General features: G+C 49.3%; 1 long non-coding RNA gene across 1 annotated transcript; it reads left to right on the top strand.

The window, feature by feature from the left end:
- Positions 1 to 8,762: 8,762 nt before the first annotated feature.
- LOC118253604 (uncharacterized) lies at positions 8,763 to 14,496 on the top strand. The gene is made up of 2 exons (XR_004780469.2): positions 8,763 to 8,880; positions 14,180 to 14,496. It is a non-coding gene; the product is annotated as an uncharacterized LOC118253604 (long non-coding RNA).
- Positions 14,497 to 21,987: the final 7,491 nt, after the last annotated feature.

Below are 21,987 nucleotides of genomic sequence, written 5' to 3'. Positions count from 1 at the left end.
GAAATAAAAATTAGGCTAAAAAAAAAAAAGTGCTTTGAGGAAGATCAACAGATAGCCAAAGGACTGTCAATGTTTGACCATTGGGATATATTTAATGAAAGAAGACCCTTTTTGAAGGACAGACTCCATCTGAGCAACTGTGGAAATAGCCTTCTAGAAGCAAGTCTGGCAGGACTGATAAGCAGAGCTTTGAACTAAGAAATGAAAGGTACAGAGTCAGAGACTTGAATAATCTCCACGTGCCCGTAGAACACCAGAGGAGAAAGCCCAGGTACATGAGGATATGCCAAAGGACAAAGAAATTTCAGTGATCAGAGTGATGGGGAATAAGAACAAAGAAAGTGCAAAGTGTGATGAGAGCTCCTTCCAAATCAGCAATACAATGTCAGGAGCAGGTCTTAACAAAGCTGTGGTATGGGGCACAGAAATATTTAACAACACTCTATGTACCAAAAAAGGGAAGAGCATGAACTAAGCTGACAGGGCATTAAGGAGGACAGGTATACACCGGGAGCACAACAGAATAGCAATCATGGCTGGAACACTGGTCTCGAAGCGCATGCATTATTCAGCAGGGCAGAGATAAAGGTGAAGGTGGTGGCAGAGAGCTGAGTGTTAATGATATGAAACACTGCAAAGAAAGACTTGCAGAAGGGATGGCATGCAAAAAGCAGGATTTTCTCCAGTTAAAATCACTTCAGGGAAAGATGGCAAAAGAGAATGTTTGGAAAGTGCAAACCCCCTGATTTGGTCTGGTCATGGGTGAAGTCAGCAGTAATGCCATTAGAGAGAAAAGTTGTGTTGGGCAGAGAAAATTTTACCTTCCCAAGTACAGATCGAAGAATAAATGACACTAATCATGATAGGATCCAGATATTTCTGGATGTAGTAGCCAGCAAATTTCTTAATAAAACTCTCAGTAAAAAGTGATACTGTTTCAGACTTGGTTTTGGTAACCAATGATTACAGTGAAAAGAAAAAAAATGGCTCAAGTGATCAGGAATTGACACTCCCTAATAAAATGGAATTAATAAATGAGCCTGTTAATAAGGTTTAATAAGGGCAGTGTTTGGTAAACTCATGGTATCAATTAGTAAAGTCAGAGCCCAGGCATTAAAATGTAAAAGAGGCCTGAAACTTCTGCAGGTCTGCACAAATGAAAGTTTCAGGAATCTGAAGAAGAGGCAAAAGAGAAAGCTTGGTTATATAACCACTTCAAGAAAGGTACCAGTACACTAGTCTATGCCTTTTAAAAGAAAGGCCAGGTGATAAACAGGGAATGGGATAAAACGTAACAGGAAAGGTCACACCAAAGTCTGTTGGAACTTCCTTGGACAAGATTTATTTAAAAATAAATAAATAAATGCAGAGTTAGGACTAACAGTACAATTACTCCTAATTGCTCTGAGCTTGTAAGTAAGCAGAAAGACCTGTCCACACTATCCAAGGTGACTCTCATGCTACAGTGTGACCCAGCCTTCAAAACAGGTAACTAAAACCCAGTGACACAGATACAAAAGTGCTTTAACACACACAAGAAAATGATGAGACCTTGTGGGCAGCTCCGAGCACCCGTGGGCAGGAATGCTCAATACCATCTGGAAGCACTGCAGAAATATGGATAACATGATCGTGAGGAAATAAGAAGAGTCCTGAATAACTTAGCTCTTAAAGTTTAACAAAGAGTGAGGACTGAGAATAAAGAAGCTCACCACAACACATCAAGGTTGCAAATCAGAAGATATTTCCTAGCTGTTAGTGTTGTCAGTCTTGCTGTGGGGAACAGCGAGCACCAAGAATCTGATGGCATTTCAGATTGAGTCTGATACGTTGGTGAAAGCAAATCTACGACAGTGTTTGACATAAGAGGAGGTCTTCTGGTCAAAGAAGTCTCTTCCAGTCTTGTGGTTCTAACTATAGCTGAATATCTGAGGGAGGGAATAAAGGGAGAGATACGTGTGATGAGAGAAGGCCTCCTTCAGTGTTTGATAGATCTTTTAGCTGTTTCTCAAATCCAAACTTTTGCTGGTTTGCCAAACTTAGATTGAAACAGAAAGACACAAATCTTGTAAAAACCTTTTTGAGTTTGCTTAATATTCAGTAATTTGAATGGTGAAAGAGGAAGAAAATAGGTTTTCATGTAAAATTTAACACATTCTTTTCCTTGGCCATTTCTGAATACTCAGCTAAACTTTTCCATTTGAAATATGTGAGCTGGTAATGTCCCACATAGAAAATAAGCCCCATTCGTTGCCTGCCCACCAGCCAAACAACAAAAGAGAAAACAAAGTGACCTAGGACATTTGTTTAACAGTATCTCGTATGTATGCAGTGATGCTTTTTCTCAGTCTGAGGCTAGATCTACTTGCAGAGAGCTAAGGGCTGGGGCATCCTCCTGTGAGAGGCAATAGGAAATTACCTGTTGGATTCACTGGGATATGTATGGAGTTCTTACAGCTGCGCAGGTGGGTATTTTCTCCTCTGCCTACAGGGTTCATCTGCTCCTGCTGCTTCTCCAGAAAGGTCCTTGGAGTGAAGTTTTCAAGGAAGGTGGCAGTCTACCCTGAGATATGTTCTGAAGAAAATGGTGTTTGGTTATTCTGCTGCTTCAGACGGCCATTCCCAGCATCATCACGCTCTTCTCTTGAGACTCACGCGTCTTGTGCCATGGCTCTGTCAACTGGCTCATTTCCAGCCCAGTGCCGCAGGCTGTCTCGGGCTGCTGATCTCCCAGGTTTGGTGTTATTGATCCCACCACCAGCTGACACATGAAACCTTGGAGCAAAATACTCAAAAAAGACTTTGGAGTATAAATGTCTCTTCCACCACAGCCCAGCCCAGCAGCTCCCTTGCCTTCATAGCTTCCCAAACCATGGGGTCTCGCTAACTGGGTAAAGAGAGAAAAATCTGAGAGTTTATTATAGTGTAAATTTAGCTCTGTACAGTCTGTGTGTGCTAGCGCTAAGTAAAGCACCCCTGTGCAACCACATGAGAAGGTATTCCTATACACAGTTCTGCCAAGTTTCAATTTGTTTTTTGGAGGTCTTTGTTTTGTTTCGTTTTAATGACCAGTCTCATGCTGCTTGGCATTTCCTTTAATGCCTGGCTCCTAGACTCATGTGATTATGCAGAAAATGTTTGAACAAAAGTGAGGGTCCAATTTGCCCTGTCTTGGAGAAAAACTAGAAGACCTCGTGCCTCAGAGAAGCACCACAAGATGGCAAGCAGAGCGGTGCCAAACTAAACCTGCACCTCAATCAGCATGACCATAAATTGATCAAATGAGCTGAGGGCTGGAGTCCAGTTTCTTGAGCATTGTGGCCACCAGCCACAGTATAAGTCAGACCCATTTTTAAAAGAGAGACCATCCAAGATATTTTGTTTGATATGGGCAAAATACAGTCACATTCAGTAGCAACAGTTCATCTTGACTAGTCCTGAGTCCCTGAGCATCTTCTCCTTGTCTGCTGTGCCCACAGAGAGGTAGGACAGGATCCATCTGCCCTAACTTCAGCCATCTGGTTAGGTGCTCTATAACCAAGCTAGCTGCTTGGGTTTCTACTATAATCGACAGAGCAATGCAGACAGCTTCAAAAGGTGACACATCGCTCCCTTTAATAGGTACCTAGGATGGTGGGCACTAATTGCCCTCCGTCTTTCTCCACTGAATACAGAGGCTGTCCAGACTTGGCCGATACCTTACCAGTATGTGCCTAAAGTTAGTGAAGATAAATCCCATCTGCAGTCAGTGCTGGATCTGATAACTCAACTGCTGAAGCCACATTTGAAACGCAGACCTTGCTTTTAGAAAAAGGTATCACAAACTTATTGGTCTCAGATGTTCTCTATACATGGACACTCCTAAAAGGAGGGAGGGGGGAGGAGGGATAGTAACCCCTTGATTGTGAAATTACATGATTACTAAATGAATATGATTCTCCAGCAGGCTGTTTTTAATGTCTAGGTTGTGTTTCTAATGAAGGAAAACATGTTGTATCACTGATCCATATCGCAGCGCTCATGCTGTCTGCTATCAAGACTAGGCAAGCTCTAAACACAGGATCTCAGATTTTTATTCATACCTGCAGAAATAAAACCAGAAGGTTGTTCTTTTTTAAAATCAAAATAGTCTCTGTGCAGTGTATCTGATTCAAACCATATTGCTAGCAAGGTGGAACCTTGAAATCATTAAGAGTTTTCTATGGTAAAAGTTAAAGATTAGAGGGCCCTGAGGAAACAGAACACGTGGGCCAAAAGTTTTAAACCCATATATTAAAGATAGCCAGCCAAGTCAAAACATTGGCATCTACATGAAGGGGTCATGAATTACAGAGGGACCGAGCACCCACTGAGTCTATTTATTCCCTAGCACTTCTGAAAACTACTCTGACTTTAAATAAATACCTTCATGGGGATGAAGCCACTTCATTTTTGTACAAAGGAACTCATACACTCTTTGCTTTATTAGGGGAACCCCCAAAGGGTTGGGTCCCTTGTCTTTCTCCACCAGCGAGGGAAGAACTATGAGCGCAGTCTTCGGGGCTGACAGATTATTTTTTTTTTCATCTGAATCAGAAGTAACCCACAGAGAAAAAAAAATAATAATAATAATAAAAAAGGAGAGTCCCATCACATAATTCACCAATGGTTCAGCAAAATGATTTTGGAGGAACAGATACCTCCCACCACAGCTTAGGGACATGGTTTAGTTGGTGACATTGGTAGTAGGGTGATGGTTGGACCAGATGGTCTTGAAGGTCTTTTCCAACCTTAATGATTCTGTGATTCTGTGACATCAGCAGGTTTGGGATCAAAAGCTGGGCTAGATGGGCTAACCCTTCTGAGTTGCACAGCTGAGTTTCCACAGCTGCTCCTGCCTATGGTCCTCCTGGGGCTGCAGACAGGAATGCATTGCCTTGAGTTACCTCAAGGAGCTGTACTCACCTTTCAAGTATGAGAAAACTCACAACATTGAAATAATTTCAAAGCCAAAATTTAACTTCTTTGAATGATAAAACCTTGAATTACTCTAGATTCTATGGTAAAAGACAATAGGTGTCATATTTTAGCTTGAAATCCAGTATTTATGTCCCACCCAACAGAAACAAGTATCTGCTACTGCAGAGCTAAAAGTGGCTCTCCCTCGCCAAAGTCAGGGGGACCTTTCCTAATCTGAAAGTTGTGACAACAAAACATGCCGTCTGCTGTCCTTCTGGCCTCACACTCCTTGTGGGGTGGCGGCATGGGGCAACTGAAGAAGCAGAGTGGAGAATCCTCCACCGAAAGACATCAGGGCAGCCGTCCTTCCACTGCTCTTTGGGTAAAAGTGGAGGAAAAACTTTTCCTTTCTCAGTTTAAAAGATTCTCTCAGCTGAAACCCATAATTCACATTTGCCAACGTAACCACAAGCCAGGGCTTTTCTGCTGTTCCTGTCCTTCACTGAGCAGCATGGCTTTGGACAAGGCACAAAAGATTTGTCTGTAGACACCTTCTCCACTCACAGCGCAGTGAGCCCTGGTGCCAAACACAACATCAGGGATGCCAGCCTCAGGGCAAGGCACTCGAAAGCTAAGTAGTGAGACAACTAACTTTTTAGACATGCAAATCCTTCATTGGATGTATTCAGAAACCTCGCTAGCCCAGCTCTTCATAGGTGGTTAATGAACTGGAGTGTGACTGATTTTTTGTGCCTACTCTGAGACACCCCAGCCCAACTGTCAGAGGCTGTCTGTTTTATTGTCCATAGCCCTGAAAATACATTCTTGTTTCAGTGTAGACAGAAATTGCTCTTCCTCCCAATTAGAGAACCAGATGAGCATTCCCAGACTCAAGAATGAAAATCTATTCCTGTCTGAGGATATACACATTATGAGTTTCCAATTTCTTGCCTATAAAACCAGTTCAGTGGCAGTGCTGTACTTCATTTTAGCCATGTGAAGTTTGGTTTGTTTTCACAACCTGGAATAAGTGTGAGGATGTTATGTTTTTTAATTATTAAGCTCAGAAGATGTCAGAAGTTTACAAGGGATGGGAATTATAAATCACACTTTCACCTCTGAAAACGCAGAATCCGATACAATCTGACCATGCAGCAGAAAATTGATCAGGCAGTCATTACCACCGCCTAATTGTCTTTTTTATGTAGTGGCCCGTGGCGCAGCACCATCAGAAGGGATACAGCCGTGGTCACCTTGCCCTTCAGATTCCTTCTGGTGTGTAGGATTTTTATTTTTTTTTGCTCTATGTGATAAATAAAGAGAGAGCACCTAAAAACTCTACTTCCAGCTGTCAGGGGACTTCAGAGATGAACTTAAGTTTTTTAGTTTTTTTCTGCATATTTGGTCATTCTTCTCCTCAGAAGGTGTAGGCAAACTAGGTAGCTGGATCCCATTTCCAAACAGTGTGGTGCCCATCAAAGATGTTTTGGATATTACCTCAAAATAAAAAGGGGGTTAGAAATTAAATATTTTAGGACTTCAAGACCAAGGTCCACATTCAACAAAAGATTTAGACTTGTAACTCTTGTTTAGGCTTTTATCTCCCTACTGGAGTCTGGAAGCAGCTGGGACCACACAGGCGTTTGTAGCCTAAACCCTTTGTTTGGGCTGGCCTTAAACGCCTTAGCGGGGCTAAACTTAGGAGCCATTGGGTGTCAGTGGCACTCAGGTGCCTCACCATCCAAAATCTCTTTGGCAAATGTAACCCATCCATCCAAGTCCTGTGGGATTTGCAGCATGCAGAAGTGATAGCCAAGGGCATTGGAGAACCTGGGCTGAAACATAAATACAGTTTGAGTGGCTGATGCAAACACACCTTTTGCTAGCCAAGGCTACGCTAATATTTTATGACCTGAGACACGGACAGAAAGATTTCTGTGCTGCTTTGGACCTGCCTGCCAACGTGGAAGACGTATGTAAATACAGCAAAACCGGTATGTGTCATTGAAGGTGTAGCTCAGACTCTGCATCTGTAGCAGTAATACAGAAGCAGAGTGAAAGTTAACGTTAAACCTGTTGGAAAACCTCTACCCTGGGTTAGCAGAAACGCCTGATTTTAACACGAGGCACTTAGAGGTGGCAAGAGCTGCAGAGAGGTGGCAGGCGCCTGTATAGACTGCCTCTGACCTTATGTGAGCCCAGACCTGCCCTGGACAGTCTCTGCTTCTTTTCGCTGCCTTTGCCACGGGACAGGGGTGAGCAAGCTGCTAATCTGGGCAACTCACTTGGGGCCTCAAATTCATTTTGGGAGGTCCGCTGCCTCCCAAAATAAGCATCGCTCTGGCTGTGAACACAGGCATGGTCACAGTGCCCTGGCAAAAGGGCAGCGTCGTAATTTAACCTTAAAAATGAGCATACACTCCAAAGCTTTGGGATCACAGAGCTCACTGGGATGCCAAAGCAGCAGCAGAAATGGGGACCCTTGCCACCTGCAAGATGCAGCAGCCTGCTGGGGCCCTCCTAAAAGAGGGATATGTCGAATATCTCAAACGTGCTGGGCTGGGAGGGCTCCCTCCCAACCACCCTCTGCTCTGTCCAGCTTGGGATTTATTCATTCCTCTTTTCCCTCCTTTATCCCGCCCCCAAAAAGTACCTTTACCAACTCTTCGCATCTACAACGACACAGAAAAAGGCGAATAAATTAAAAATGCACAGGCTGGGGGTTGCTCGGGGGGGGGATAGCCCACCGGTCGGGTTACAAAGCACAGCCTGGTCAGGTTTTGCGCCCTTCATATTGCCACGGGCACCTTTCCACTGCCCCATACCGGGGGCGACGGGGTCCCAGGAGGAGCCATGCCAACCCGAGCCAAGCCGTGCCGGGCTGTCCCCGCTGCTCCCTGCCCTGGGCGGCGCGGCACAGCTCGGAGCGGCCTCCGCCACCCGTTAGATGGCGCTACAGACTTTACAACCACGTGTTTTTAAAAAATATAGGGGAAAAATACCAAAAAATAACCGCCTTATTGTCCGAAACGGGGACACCCGGCGGCGCGATGCCGCCTCCTCCTCGGGTCCCCACGGCAAGGCGGGGACCGGGACCCCCCGGTGCCGGTGCTGCTCCCGGGGAAGTTCCCGCACCGGGTGGGACGGGGGGGCCTGCGGACCGGTCCCGGGAATGGGGAGCTCGGGCAGAGCCGTGTGCGGGTCCCCGTCCCTCCCCAGCATCACTTTGCCTTTCCGAAAAGCCGCTCGGGCGACCTGCGCGGCGAGCCTGGGCTTTGGGGTTTGCTGGCTTCGTCGGTTCCGTGCGTGTCCCCGCTTTTTATTTTATTTTATTGATTTATTTTGCTATTTATTTGGGAGTTTCGGGACGCGGCTGTGACAAAAAAAATAAATAAAAAAAAATCAAGTTTCCAAGAATTCAGCCACCGCCGCGGGGAAGCTCCGGGGCGTTGCGCTCCGCAGCCGTGGGGTATCGACGCCCGCCCCCCCCTTATCTCCCTGTCCCCCCCTTGTCCCCCTGCCCCCCCTTGTCCCCCCTGCCTTGCCCGGCCCCGTCCGGCGGGTGCTGCTCGGTGAAAGCCCCGCAGGCTGCGAGGCAGCCGGTGGCCGGGGTCCGATTTGGGGCCGCCGCTCTTGTGCCGGCGGTGTCCCGAGTGTCCCGGTCCCCGCTGCCTTAGGATGGGGTTAGGGCCGCCGAGGGGGAAAAGCAGAGCAAAGCCCTCCCGCCCCCCCGAGCTTGGCGCTTGGCTGTGAACTTTCCGCCGGGGTAAGTTCTCCTTTAAGAAAAGGAACTGCTCCTTATGCATATTTAACGCCGGGTGTCTGCAGTGCCCAGATGACGCGGGGCTGGAGGCTCGCAGGCAGGACCTGAGTTGTAGGGGAAGTAAAGGAGCCACCCTTCACCCGCACCCTCTCGCTGGGAGCCCCTTGCTCTGAACCCATGTAAGTCAGAACCGCGGGGCTGGGGGTGGGGGGGGCTCCCTGCAGGGCGATAGGGGGGCTCTTTGGTCATCCCCATCACAAACCTGACAATGCGCTGGAAGGCAGGACACCTCGGACTTTATTATTATTATCTACTAGCATCGTTATTCTTATTTTCCTGGGGGCGCGGAGCCGAGCGCAGGCGGGAGGAGCCCCCAGGAGCATCCCCCCCGGAGCATCCCCCCGGGACCGAGAGTGCGGGATGAGGCCGGGCAGCCTCCCCCCGGTGGCCACGTGCACTCCTGTATCCATCCGGAATGCCAAAATTGTAGGGGAAGGTCAGCCGAGAGCTCTTCCCCCTCAGATCGAGTGGGATGGAGAAAAACTTTGGGTGCTGCGCTCTCGGCGGTTTCCTGCCTTTTAAAGTGAACTTGTTCGAGTGTGTCGCTCCCAGTGCGGTTCAGTAGTTGTGCCTTCAAATTAAGTTGCTTTCTCGGTCCTCAGTGGGAAAAGCAGACATGTGTCCTCAATTGTATAGTATAAAAAAAAATAAAAATCTACTAGGTACTTTATGATTCCATCTGGAGAAATTAAAAGCCCAGAGCTGTAATGTTTATTCTTACATAGTTTACAAAAAAAAAAAAAAAAAAAAGGGGGGGGGGTGAATGTGTGAGACACATGTCTCCAAATATAACCAAAGTGCTTTCCCTTCTGGTTAAAAAGTTGCATGCGAATGTTTTCATTTTAACACTCCCCGCCACCTGTACTTCGCAGGGAAACTTTTCCTGGCGTTAGCGGCGGAGCACCAATAGTACTTATTAATGGATTAATTATTATTATGGCTGCTGAATTGACTTAAAGTGCTTCGGAGGCCAAACTAATCCATGTTAATCAGTTACAATTAATTGTGTTTCGGCTGCTGTTTTAAACACAGTTTCCCAGAGAGGGGAGAGGAGGCTGCTCGTAGAAGGGGGGATGCCCCTGGGTTCCCCCCCTGCCCCCGGGGGTCTCTGAGACCGGCGCAGCCCATGCCCGGTGCCCGCATAGGGGTTGCGGGAAGGTGCGGGGGCAGCTTTGGTGCCAGGCTCCGGGTGCCGAAATCCGCTCAGAGCAGAGGCTGCCGAGCTAGGGGCACCTCCCGGAGGAGATTCCCACACCCCCCCACACCCCCCCAAGAGCTCGCATTGTGCAGAGGGCAGCAGAGGTGGGAGCTTGTCGTGCTCTGTTTGCTTGGCCGCTTCGGCCCGGGGCTTTTGCTTTGTCCGCGGAGAAAAGGAGGCAGCGGTGGGCAGGAGAGTCAAGGGGGGGGGAGAGGAGGGAGGAAAAAAAAAAATCCCACAGGGGACAGCGGCGGCTGGGCTGGCCCAGCCGGGCAGGGAGCGAGCCGGGCCGGCTGGTGGCAGAGTTGGGCAAAGTTTGGGAAAGCCCCCCCGGGGGTAGGGGGGCACGCACCGGTTGCCTGCACCCCGGGGGAGCCGGCAGGCGGGGGGGGGGCTTCCCCTCCGCTGCCAGGGAACGTGTTTTTCTCTAGGAATAACGCTCCCCCCCCCCCCCCCCCCCCAAGCTCCCTACCAAACTTTGGGACGGGGGAAGGAGGAGGGATGGAGAGGGGCCGGCGGCAGCCGGGGGGCCCAGCCCGTTCAGGGGGTACACGAGGGGTCACCGAGGCCAGCTCGCACTCCCTAAAGCAAAATCTGCCCCCCTCCCAGCCCTAGCCTTCAATACGATTGTTTTTTTTTTTTTTTTTTTTTTTTTTTTATGGGAGTCCACAAACTGAGAAACTACACTCCTCCCATCCCTCTCCATTCCCTCTGGAATGAGGTTGTTGGAAATTTTTTATTTTTTTTTTTTTTGCGGTTTGATTTTTTTTCGTCTCCCACTCCGACTCTTTCTCAGGGATTCGCCCTCTTCTTCTTCTTCTTTTTTTTATTTTTTTTTCCCCACCCCATTGACTCTGCTCAGCTTTTGCATAACACGGGCAAGCAAAGCACCAGCCAGCCCTCCCCTTCTACGTGCAGACGGACCTTTCTTGGAGAGCAGCAGACCAAAGAAGCAAAACAACTTTTACCTGCAAGGGAAAACAGTGTGCACCGCCAGCCCCCACAGCTGTAATTCAATGGAAATGTGGGGAAGAGATGCATTTCTCCCGGGGGAAGGGGAGAGACAAGGTGGCAGCGGGCGGCCGGGTGGGGAGGGCACCTCTCCCCTGCTCGTCACGCGTGGAATCGTTTTGTCCAGCTGGAGCGGCTCTTGGTCTTCTCCCAGGGGTGCAGGAAGCACAAAAGCAGGCTGCTTTTGATGAAGCACGCGTCTTAAGCAACTTTCTCCCTCCCTGTTTTTATTTCTTTCCTTCGGCTGCGGGGACGTTGGCGGCCCGAAAAAAACAAACAAACAAAAAAAAAAAAAAAAACACCCTTTTGCGTTTGTGCAGGCACTTTGTCGTCGGGGCAGCGCACCCGCATTAGATTATCGCCGGAGAATTTATTTGCATGCAGCTGCAAAGCCGCAACCCGGCTGCTGACCGCTGCGCATAAAGGGCTGCCGGGGCCGGCCCCTGCCCCGCCGCCGCGGCTCCCAGCGGGAGGGGGGCAGGATCCGGACCCCCCCCTCCCTTCACCTCTTCCCGTGCTTTTTTTACTCCTGGCACAGCCCCGAGGGGTCCCGAGGCTGCAGGTGTGTGCGCCCCAGGGCCAAAACGGGCGCTCGGCGGCCTTTTTGCAGAGCCCCCCGAGAAAAGCTTCCCCAACGCGTGTATCCCAGGGAAAAGGATCTCCGAGGGCTGTTTACGGTGTCTTGAGACCTCCAGTCGTCCTGCTGGTCGTTTTTCCCCCTTACCCCCTCTCTGAAGCTCAGACAAGCAAGCTGGTAACCTTTAAAGCAAGGACTTTAGCCTCCGGCCACCCCCAGCCCCTTTCCCCACGCACACAGCCGAGTGGCGAGTGTGGGTTTGGCAGCATCCAGCATCTCTGCGTGTCTTCTCGGGCCTCCACCCACCAGGTTTCCTTCACCTCCTCCTGGAGAACCAAGAGGTCCCCCGGGCTCGGACCCCAAGGGGGAAAAAAGCCCCGAGAGGGGTCGGGGGGTCCCCTCTCTGCGTTGCAGGATGGGGTCAGGGCAGCCCCCTCTCCATCCCCCTGCCCCGCTCACAAGCAGGGGGCTCCAGGGGCGGAGACCCCACTGTCACTGTGGTTTCGGCGGCCGGGAGGCAGCCTCCGGGGCTCGCCCCGTCCCGCAAGGCTCCCGTCCTCGCGTGGGAGCTGCGCGGAGCCCCCGCGTGGGGCACCCGCGGCGAGCCCCGGGGGCTGAAGCCGTGGGCGCTGGCAGGGGAGCAGAGAGCAGAGAAATGCGAGCAGGAGTGCGGGAGCGAAGCCTTTTGGCAGCCTCCGTGCGGAGAGGGGTGCGTGGGCATCTCTGCGGAGGGTGCCTGGGTTTGTTTGCCGGGGGGTTTGGGACAGTTGCCGGAGGGGATCGTTCCTTCCCAGGAGATGCTTCCCTGTAGGGGCGTCGGGATGCAGCTGGAGGCCGAGGAACAAAGCGGGCATCTCCCGTCAAGGTGACTGACCGTTCCCCTTCCTTTGTTCCTGCCATTGTTAATGTCGGGGCTCGCTCGGCTCCGGCCTCGGCCCTGCTGTACGCGGCGTTAACATCGCCTTGGCAGGGCAATTGAAAACCCCAAACCAAACCCCACTGCAACGTCAAGGGCGTCAAGCCCAAGCCTAGCTCTTCAGGTAAAAGCTGCCTCTTCTGGGCCGCTGAGGATGGTGCTGTCACCTCGCCTGGGAGCCACAGAAATCCACCTACCATTCGTAAGGTTAGGCACATTCATATCCATCGGTAACACCTAAGGGAGACGCTAACCCCGTCCTTTAGCCCAAAAGAGCATTATTTGCAAATGCGCACTGCTAGAGCACGAGGAAACTCTCACCACATTTAAAAAAAAAAAAAACTAACAAAATTATTCCTTTAATTTCGGTCATCTAAACGTAGCAGAAAACCTGAGCGTTTATTGACTCATTTTCTTCTTCTCGAGGTAGCGGATGGTATTTAAAGTTCAACATTTCACACAGCTCCTTGTTTAGTTTAATTTCCCTGACAATCTAGGCGATTTCGGCAAACTGAGTTAAGAATTTTTGTACACATTTGGGTATGGATCTGCATAAAATAGAGAAGGCAGCAGAACTGGGGAGTGGATAATTTATTATTTTAGGAAGAGAAGGAAATGCATGTTTGCATGTGTGTGGGCGTGTGTGAGAGAGAGAGAGGGAGGGAGAAACAAATGGAGAGCCTTGCACCTTACATTTGGTCTGTGGCTTTAGCGTGGTCTGTGGAGCAAATATCTATTATATTTCTTTGAGAAATGTCCCACTCGGGCAGATGGGCCCCTGTTTTGAATGAGAGATCTAGAAGATGAAAGAAATGTATGTTACTCCAGCACAATTCTTCACCGAGCCATTTTTTCCCCCCTCTTAGAAAGATTAGTTTCAGCTCTGCTTTCCTGGCCCCATTTTCTGTCGGGGCAGGGATATAATAATGATCAATGCCCAGCAGTTCTCATTTCTCCTGTACTTGGTAAATATTCAGGATGCCTTGAGCTTGGCAGGGAGGTGGAGAGGTGGACCCAAACTCAACCTCTGGTGTCCCCATCGTCTGGCTCTCACCTGCAGCCACACAGAGGGGGAAAACCCCAAGGAAACAAAGGAAAACAGCCAAAAGAAACCCCAATCTGAAGCCTTCTACCACCAGGCACTTGCTTTTGGTATTTCAGCCTCATGCTGGGCGAAGTGCTCTACCTGGCTTTATACGAGTAGCCCCGAGTGTACAGCGGTAGTGCTCCAGTTGGAAATGGAGCCTGGAGTTGTTGAGCAAACAGCCCCTGCTCGGCTGTAGCGTGCGCTCAATGCTCTACAGTCAGCTCGATGGAGCACTGGCAGGGAAGCATCACCAAGCATTTCCAAAACTAATAACAAAAAGGTTACTATATATAAAACGTTTCTACATCCCACACTGCCTCAAGTTGTTTAAATTTTGGTTTTCTGCACATAAATATAGCAGCCATGCGGTTCCCCATTAGCCAGCCCCTGCTTTTTTAAATCAATTCATTTCAATTTGAAAGGATGGCCCCGAACGCAAGACAGTCAACAATCCTTTGGCTTTCTACACTCAACATGGACCTGGGGAAGAAATAGCGTCTGTCTTTGTCATTTCACACGCCTATCGCGGTGCCTTGATGTTGGGTTTAAGAGCAGGCCTACTCCCGACCAGGGCAGCAATCCCCAGCTGTTTTCCCCTTTCTAATCCATTTCCCCCCATTTCATCTTAGGCTCCCTCTGAGGAAAGACCAATTCTGCTGGCACCCCGTGTCTGGGCTTTGGAAGGCATGGCAGAGCAGCTGGATCTGAAAGCACCATCCCCATAGGTAGAAATCCTCCTCTACACCACGCGCCTTGCAAGGAAGGCAACGAGGGGACACGTGGAGAGCCCAAACGTCTGGCATCGAGGAGCAGAGATCCACCTCGCACTGCCCTGAAGGAAAGTTTGTTCCCAAACTGATTACGCTGTGGCGTTCGGTGCTGGTGTCAAATCGGTTCAAGCCATCCCAAGTGTAAAATAAAGATCTCCGCTTGGGTACGCCCATCATGCCAGTGAGCGTGTCTTGCTAACCCTCCTGTGTTTGCCTTGAAGGTATTGAGCTGATGCAGCGCTGTCTTTTCACCCCACCGACGTGCGCAATAGGAACAATTCAGGGAAGTTATGTTTAGCTTTTTTTTTTTTTTTTTTTTTTCCCTTGCAGCTGAAGAAATGCAAGCAATCAGAAACAAGCCTATGTTTGAAGGTACAGTTTTCAACACGTGAGTGGGAAACATATGTACTGGCACAATCCTGCTGCTCTGCAAGGGCTGCGTTCAGATTTTGGCTTTTAATCTCAACTCTGTTAGGGAGAGAGAGATGCAAAATGGAAGGGAGCGTGATTATTTGTGCTGTAGCCTTGTGATAGTCATCCTATAACCGTTGGGAAGAGAAGCAAAACACTCTGCTAGAGCTCTGGATAAGCCTGAGATTCAGGGGGACTCCAGTCTTCGCAGGTTCTCACTTCACTGCCTTTCTTCCCTCAGTGTTTGTTATATGGGGTTCTTTTTTTTGTCTGCTGTTCTATGTTTTAAAGTGAGTAGAGGCTAAACCCTGCTGAGAGAGCGAGCTCCCTCCATCACAAACTCACGTTTGAAAACGTCTACCCCCCTTGACCACCCCCCTTCAAGCCATCCTCCCCCTTTCAGGGGAGAAAAGAAAACCTCAAAAGAGAGTGAGAGAGAAGGGGGTTGGGAGGGGAGAGAGAGGGGAGACCCCCTGATTCCTCGGTGACCTGCACAGCTCGGACAGCCCTCCAAGTTCCCCTTCCCCTCCTGTGGACAAACCCCATCAGAAAAACACATGCCTGGACCTAAGCAACTTTTAATGTGGTTTGGGTTTTTACAATTCAGGTTATGTTTTAGCACTTTCAAGGGGTAAAAAATAAAATAAAATAAAATAAAATAAAATAAAATAAAATAAAATAAAATAAAATAAAATAAAGGTGGGGATGGGGATGGGGAGGGGAGGGGAGAAAGTTTGGATTTAGCCTTTTGCTGCTGAAAAAGCACCATAAAATAAAAAAACACAGCCAAGAAGAAACTAAGCGAGCCCATCCCGCAGCCAGCCTTCCCCACGAGGGAGCTGAAGGCACACACAATAGCACACAAAAAGCAGCAGCTCCAACTCTTAATACCAGCACCCTGCGCTCACCGCCATGCCGAAACCCCCTGGCCTGTTCTTGGTGGTGCCCTTCAGAGCGGCCACCTTCCGTCCCCACGCTGCGGCCTCCGTCCCCCCTGCCTGGGGACTTGAGGCTTGGCAGGAAAGTTTCTGCGCTGCTGCAGGCATATATACACACACAGGGATCTATGTTATCCACACACATGCACACACAGCTTTATATATAGATACGCATGTAGGTGTAGAGTCTATGTTTAAATACTCCTATATATACACACACAGTCCTCCTAGGATGAGGTCATTCCACAAGATCTGGCTGCATCGAACGCCAAGATCTTATCTCCGCCGATCTAAGGAGCAACACAGATGACAAGCTAGCAGAAGTGGAAAGAAATTTGGGAGACAAACATTCAACAAGGTGCCCCCGGAGGCCCCTCTGCCGCCCTCCCCAGCCCAAGCACCCACTCGCTCCTTGCACGAGCTGCACCCCGCAGCGTGGGGCTGAGCCCTCCTGCTGCACCTTGAAGTTTTTCCCCCCTTTTTCTTCCTTTTTGCACCGATGCTCGCCTCCCTAACGCGCTGGTGGGCTGCAGCTTAATACATATATGCATTTTTCCCCCGTGGCTCCGAAAGTCTTGATGTTTTTTTGATTTCAGCAAACCGAAAACGGAAGGGGGGGGGAGAGATGATGCTCGGCTGCGGGACTCCGAAAGGTTTCGCTTTCCAGCTATCAGCAGCGCCAGGAGACAGCTCCATTAAAAAAAAAGTAGTTTTCCACTGCTCTTGAAAAGCCGTTATTTTTTACATCGCTTTTAGGGAGATAGATTAACAAAACATCACATTTCAAGCCACTCTGATCTGTAATTAAACGGGGGAGCCGGTTTGTATTCTCCTATGGCTTTTACAGAAGTTGCAGTGATCCAAAGTCAGGTTGCTGTGTCAGAGTGGCATTTTTATTAATGAGAATACAAAAAGCTTGCATATTCTTAGCCCGGCTTGAATTTAGTTGCTAAGCAACCGCTGTATGGTAATTCATCCGCGAAATTTAAATCGGGGAGAAAGGATCGTGCGGTTTTTTGCTCAATGGGCGCCACGAGGAACACAACTTGTGGGACCCGCAGCAGCCGCAGCCGCCACCGAGCCGCCCGCCCGCCGCACCCCGGCACGGTCCCGGACCCACCGGAGCCCCCCCAAGGTCCTCAGGGGACGAGGACGGGGTTTGGGGTCGGGGTTGGGGTCGGGGTTGGGGCCGGGGAAGGGAGGGGCGGCCGCCCCGTCGGGGCTGCCCACGCGTGGGGCGCCTGCGAGCGGCCCCGGCCCCGAGGGGTCCCGGAGCGCCCCGGTGCCGCTGCTCGTTTGGCTGCGGGGAGGCCGGGAGGGAGGCTAGCCTCCCCTCGCTCAGGCCTTAACCCCTCCGCTTTTTGTCTCGCCAAAGCCTCTGTCGGGCAAAGGAGAAGGAAAAAAAAAAAAAAAAAAGGAGGAAAAAAAAAAAAGAAAAAAGCAAAGCTCCCTACTGCTGTGTCATTGATACCACGAGGTCGCTCGCTCCCTTTCTTTTCGCCTTTCTCAAGCCTCCCATTGAAGGCTGCACCCGCTCAATTATCGCAAACTGCAACTGAAAATCCTGGTGGGCTCGCTGGCCATGTGCCTCCGCTACCCTGAGCCATCCTCCTCGCCCCAGAAAGAGCGCTCCCCTCGCCCTACCTGGGCTCCTGGGGGCCTTGCCACCGCCTCCTCGCCTTAAATCCTTCCTTCCTCGCCCGCATCCGAGGCCAGGACTTGTTGCATCCCTTTTAGAGTTTGATTAATTACCCTGGAACTTAAGCAAACTACACTGCATGTGGCGAAGGAGCTCATGCCTACAGTGCTGTCCCGCAGCTGCCAGCCCCAGACGCGATTTTACGCTCTCGTGCGAACTGGAACAAATAGGACTGTGCCTCTAAAGGGCTACCTGTGTAAATATATACAAGTAGCAGCTTGAAGGCGTCGATCATTTATTACAAAAATAAACGAATAAATACGACAACATGTTGTTGCTTTCAACAGGATAAATATTTTACAAATATATAATTAAAAAAAATCGAATTGTTAGGATTATTTAAAATGTTACACTCATTGATAATGAAATTATCAGAACCGATCATTCCCTAAGCGTTCCATTTAAACCCGGCCGTACAAAACGAGTTGGGAGCATTGCAATGTGCAAACACGAGTCACTACATTAAAGCAGGAGGATTCTTTAGAGATCACTTCCGAGAGGAACCGCTGCGTTTTTCAACCAAGGCAGAGCTCTTGGCTGAATCCCGGGAAGCACGCGGCCCGGCAGCGGTGAGATGACTATTTAAATACACCTGAAAATGATTTATTGTACACAGACGAGACGGGGGAAGGATGGGATGGGAGCGAGAAGACCAGGGCGTAGCAGAGGACCGCAGGAGATGAGAATGTAAACTATAAATAATCACATCTCGGGATTACCCAGACTGAGCAAACATAACTTTGTAAAAGCATTTGGCTCTCCTTTAGGTAGGAAGAAAAAGATAAAAATAAAAAAAGGAAGGAGAAGAAGGAAAATGATGCCGACTCAGTCACCAAGCACAGAACACTGATATTATAAATGAACACAATTACGAAATTCATTAGGAGATCTGGCGATCTATAACAATATTTTCATTATTTACACGTGTAACAATATCACCCTGAACGCCAAACCTCTCCGTGATTATCTACCCCTGGTCATCTCGCAGGCTCACAACCCTGAAATGCCCAAATACATCCAGAGGATTCAGTTTCGGGGAGGGGAGGAGGAGGATGGGGGGGTGATGGGGGGGGAGCGGAGGGGGGACACGAGCGCGGCCTCACTTTTTTTGTGCATGATGAGCAGACGGAACCGGGCACATTTTACAAGTCCCTACAACCGCAAGCTACCAAACCCTTTAAATCCCAGCTCCCCGTACGCAGCAAAACCGCAAAGGTTGCCTTCTAATGGCAACCAGCGCCAAGCCTTGGATGTTAGCTCTTTGTTGCCATCCAAATCCCAGGAACCGAACCCCGCCGAGAAATGTCACCAGCCCTTCGCAGTGCCCCACGGCCCCCTGTGTCCCCCCCACAAGGTGCCAGCACCGAGTCCCTCCTCGCGTGTCCCGAGCGCCCGCAGCCGGGGCCCCGGGGCCGGTCCCCATAAGCGCGACACCGGCCGGGCTCCTGCTACAGCGAACAAAGAAGCAGCGTCCTTTACCCTTTCAGGCTTTTTTTTTTTTTATTATTATTTCCTTTTTCCCTTTGTGTTTTTTTTTTTTTAATCGCCATTATCACCATTATTATTTTTCCTTCCGTGTTAGCAGGGCCTTTCGGGTCTCACGGGCCGAACCGGCGGTGCTGTTTGAGCGGCGTTCGCATACCGCATCCCGGCACGCTCGGCTCGCCCGTGATTTATGGACTGACACCGGGCCTATCTACGAGGAATAAATGTTTTGTTGTTTCTACGGCGGTTTTCTGGGGTTTTAACCCCTGCGTCCATAGCACGTAGAGAAGCGAGGGATGGGGGGGGGGGGGGGGAGGGGGGGGGAGCGGTCGAGGGGGAGGGAGAGGAAGGCGAGGAAGGAGCCACGGACTGGATGGATCATAAAAGCAAACCTTATTCTCCCGTACAGCGTTAGTGGGGGCGGGCTGAGGCGTTAGATGCAGCAGCTATCTGCTTCCCACCACGTCCCCGGCTCAGAATGAAGCGAGCCGAAACGGTCAGTCACTTGTCCGCACATTGCCATAAATTCAGCGGATAAATTTGACAGGCTTACCCACCGCATCCAGCGGCAGCTTCAACGCCACTAACACGCACGCTTGCTCGCGAAGAAGGTATGGCAGCACTACCGCAGAGAGAAAAACAAAAAAACTCTTGCTACACCACTTCACACCCCATTGAAAAAGCCTAAACCAACCACAAACAACAGCAGCAGCAGCAGCAACAGAAACGGTGAACCGTGCGGAGGATGCTGGAAGCATTATTCTGTATATCCTTCTGGGGAAAAATAATTAAAAAAAGCACCTTCTCCTTCGATAAATTAAATCCCAATCTTTGCACAGACACGAAATGCGTCAAAGTAATTGATAGCTCGCCCCCCTCCCCTCCCCGAGCCTTAGTTTGAGAAGAGAGAAAACAAGAGTGAACTTTAGGAAACATCCCTGCTTTCAGCATCGGCCATTGATTATCGGCGGATACACTCGGGCATCCCCTGCCCCTGAAGTGCGATCCTAAATCCAAACGCTACCATCCCCTCTCGGAGAAACGTGGCCCTTTATCACCTCTAATCTCGCCTCACTTTCCCATGCCACGGGGTCCCTGTGCGGGTGGAGGACGATATTAATAATTTTGACTGAGAAAGAGCGAGGATTGTGCTGAGCACCCGGAGGGGATGCTGCCAGGCTGCAGCCCCAGGGACCCCGAGCGGTGTGCGGAGAGCAGGTTGGGCTTGGGGGAGCACCTCACATCAGCTTTTGCAGCATTTGCCTTCCGAGAACTTTTTTTTTTTTTTTTTTTTTCGACACAGTGGTTTATGCATCAGACACAGACTCTTTCATTCTAACAAATTTATTTTCTCAATCAGCTCTTACGGAATCACTACTCAAATTAAATTACAATCAAATTATCACATCAAAAGATACCCTTATTACCTAACAACTGTCCATATTTTCATTTCATTTTGATTTGTGCTCGTCTGAAAAAAACACGTAATACAAGATCTGGGGAAAAAATAAATTACCGTTTTGCAGCAGTTCATAGGTATTCTGAATAAAATATTAAAAGAAGTCATTTAATGAAAATATAAAGCAAATTTTTTTTTTTTAGATCAACAACGGATCTAACAATTCTATATTGCCGTCTTTTTGAAAAGTCTGTTTATTAAAACCTACCAAAAACACTGCTTGGAAATGGCAGTATTATATAATCACATCCACAGCACCCATTCAATCAAAGTTGGCAACGGATTTAGGAGAGGAGAAGTTCAGATAAGTGCAGCTGCAGATGCTCAGTCCTTCTAAATCCCTTTATCTGAATCAGTCCAGAAATAAAAAATAAAAATATTAATAAAAAAAATATTAGCAGTGGATTTTTTTTTTTTATGACTCTTCCATGGTGATTGGCAGCCGTCAGGAGCAGGACTTTGACAGCCCTGAATTATTTCCCTTTCTCTCGCTGGTTCCCTTAATTCATGCAAAGTCCTTCTACAGAGCTCGAACTTTAGGGACCAACAACCTCTCCTTCTCCCACCCTCCCCCCGGTGTCTGTCCCTCCCCCCTCTCTCCTCGGGGTCAGTTTTCGGTGTGCGGGCATTTATTTCCATATTTTTGTTCTATAGCTATACCTATATATATAGATAAATATATATATATGTATTTGCTTCCCTACGCAGTCTGCTTGTTTTTAGTGCTGTGTGCATATTTTTTTTTCCTGGAAAAAGTGGCCCTTTTCATTTTTGCAGAATATATAGCTATATAGATATATATGTTTTCAGAGTGGATGTCTGCCTTGCACCAAAATTCTCCGGTTTGGCCAAGAAAAACAGGGTGCTGGAATGCAGCAGGCCCCCTCTGATTAATCAGATTATTTTGCTTCTGCTTCCCTTTTTTTTTTTGGATTGCTCCCATTTAAGAAAAAAATAAAGAAAAGGAAAAAAAAAGGAAAGAAAAAAAGGGGGAAAGAAAAATAAAGGAGAAAAAAATAAAGGGAAAAAAAAGAGAGGGAGAAAGGGGGGAAAAAAGTTTCTGTGATTCAGAGAAGAGAGCCCTTTTGGGGATAGGGGGGAGAGTGCGGGGGGGAGGAGGGGAGAGAAGAGGTGCAGACATCAGTGGCATTCCTCGCTGCGAGAGAGGGGTAACTGGGGGAGTAAAAAAGCAAAACCCTAAAGAAACCAAACGAAAACCCACCCGGCCAACCCCTGTTCCCACAAGCAACCCCCCGACACATCTGCAGTTTTGGTGCATTACCGCATCTCCGCCCCGTTCTACCCAGCACAGTCTAAACGCTCTCGCTCGGATCCTTCCTCCACCGCTCCCTCTTGGTCTCGCTCTTATATATATATATATATATGTAGATGCACGCCTCTATCCATATATATATAAACACAAGCAGTCTGAACGAGCCTGGACCGTGTGTGTGTGTGTGTGTGTACGTGTGTGTGAGTGCGTGCGTGCGGGTGTGAGTGTGTGTGTGTGTGTGTGTGTGAGCGAGCGGGTGTGCGCGGCGCTGCCGCTGCCGGTACCGCTGCCGGGGCCGGTGCCGGTGCTGGGGCCGGGGCCGGTGCGGCGGTGCCCGGCCCGGCCCGGCCCGCGGTGCCCCGAGCTCCCCCCCGTCCCCCTCCCCGGCCCTGTCGATGCCCC

The sequence above is a fragment of the Cygnus atratus genome, chromosome 1 (assembly GCF_013377495.2).
Source record: "Cygnus atratus isolate AKBS03 ecotype Queensland, Australia chromosome 1, CAtr_DNAZoo_HiC_assembly, whole genome shotgun sequence".
Classification (NCBI taxonomy): Eukaryota; Metazoa; Chordata; class Aves; order Anseriformes; family Anatidae; genus Cygnus; species Cygnus atratus.
This window is presented reverse-complemented; position numbering and strand designations above follow the sequence as displayed.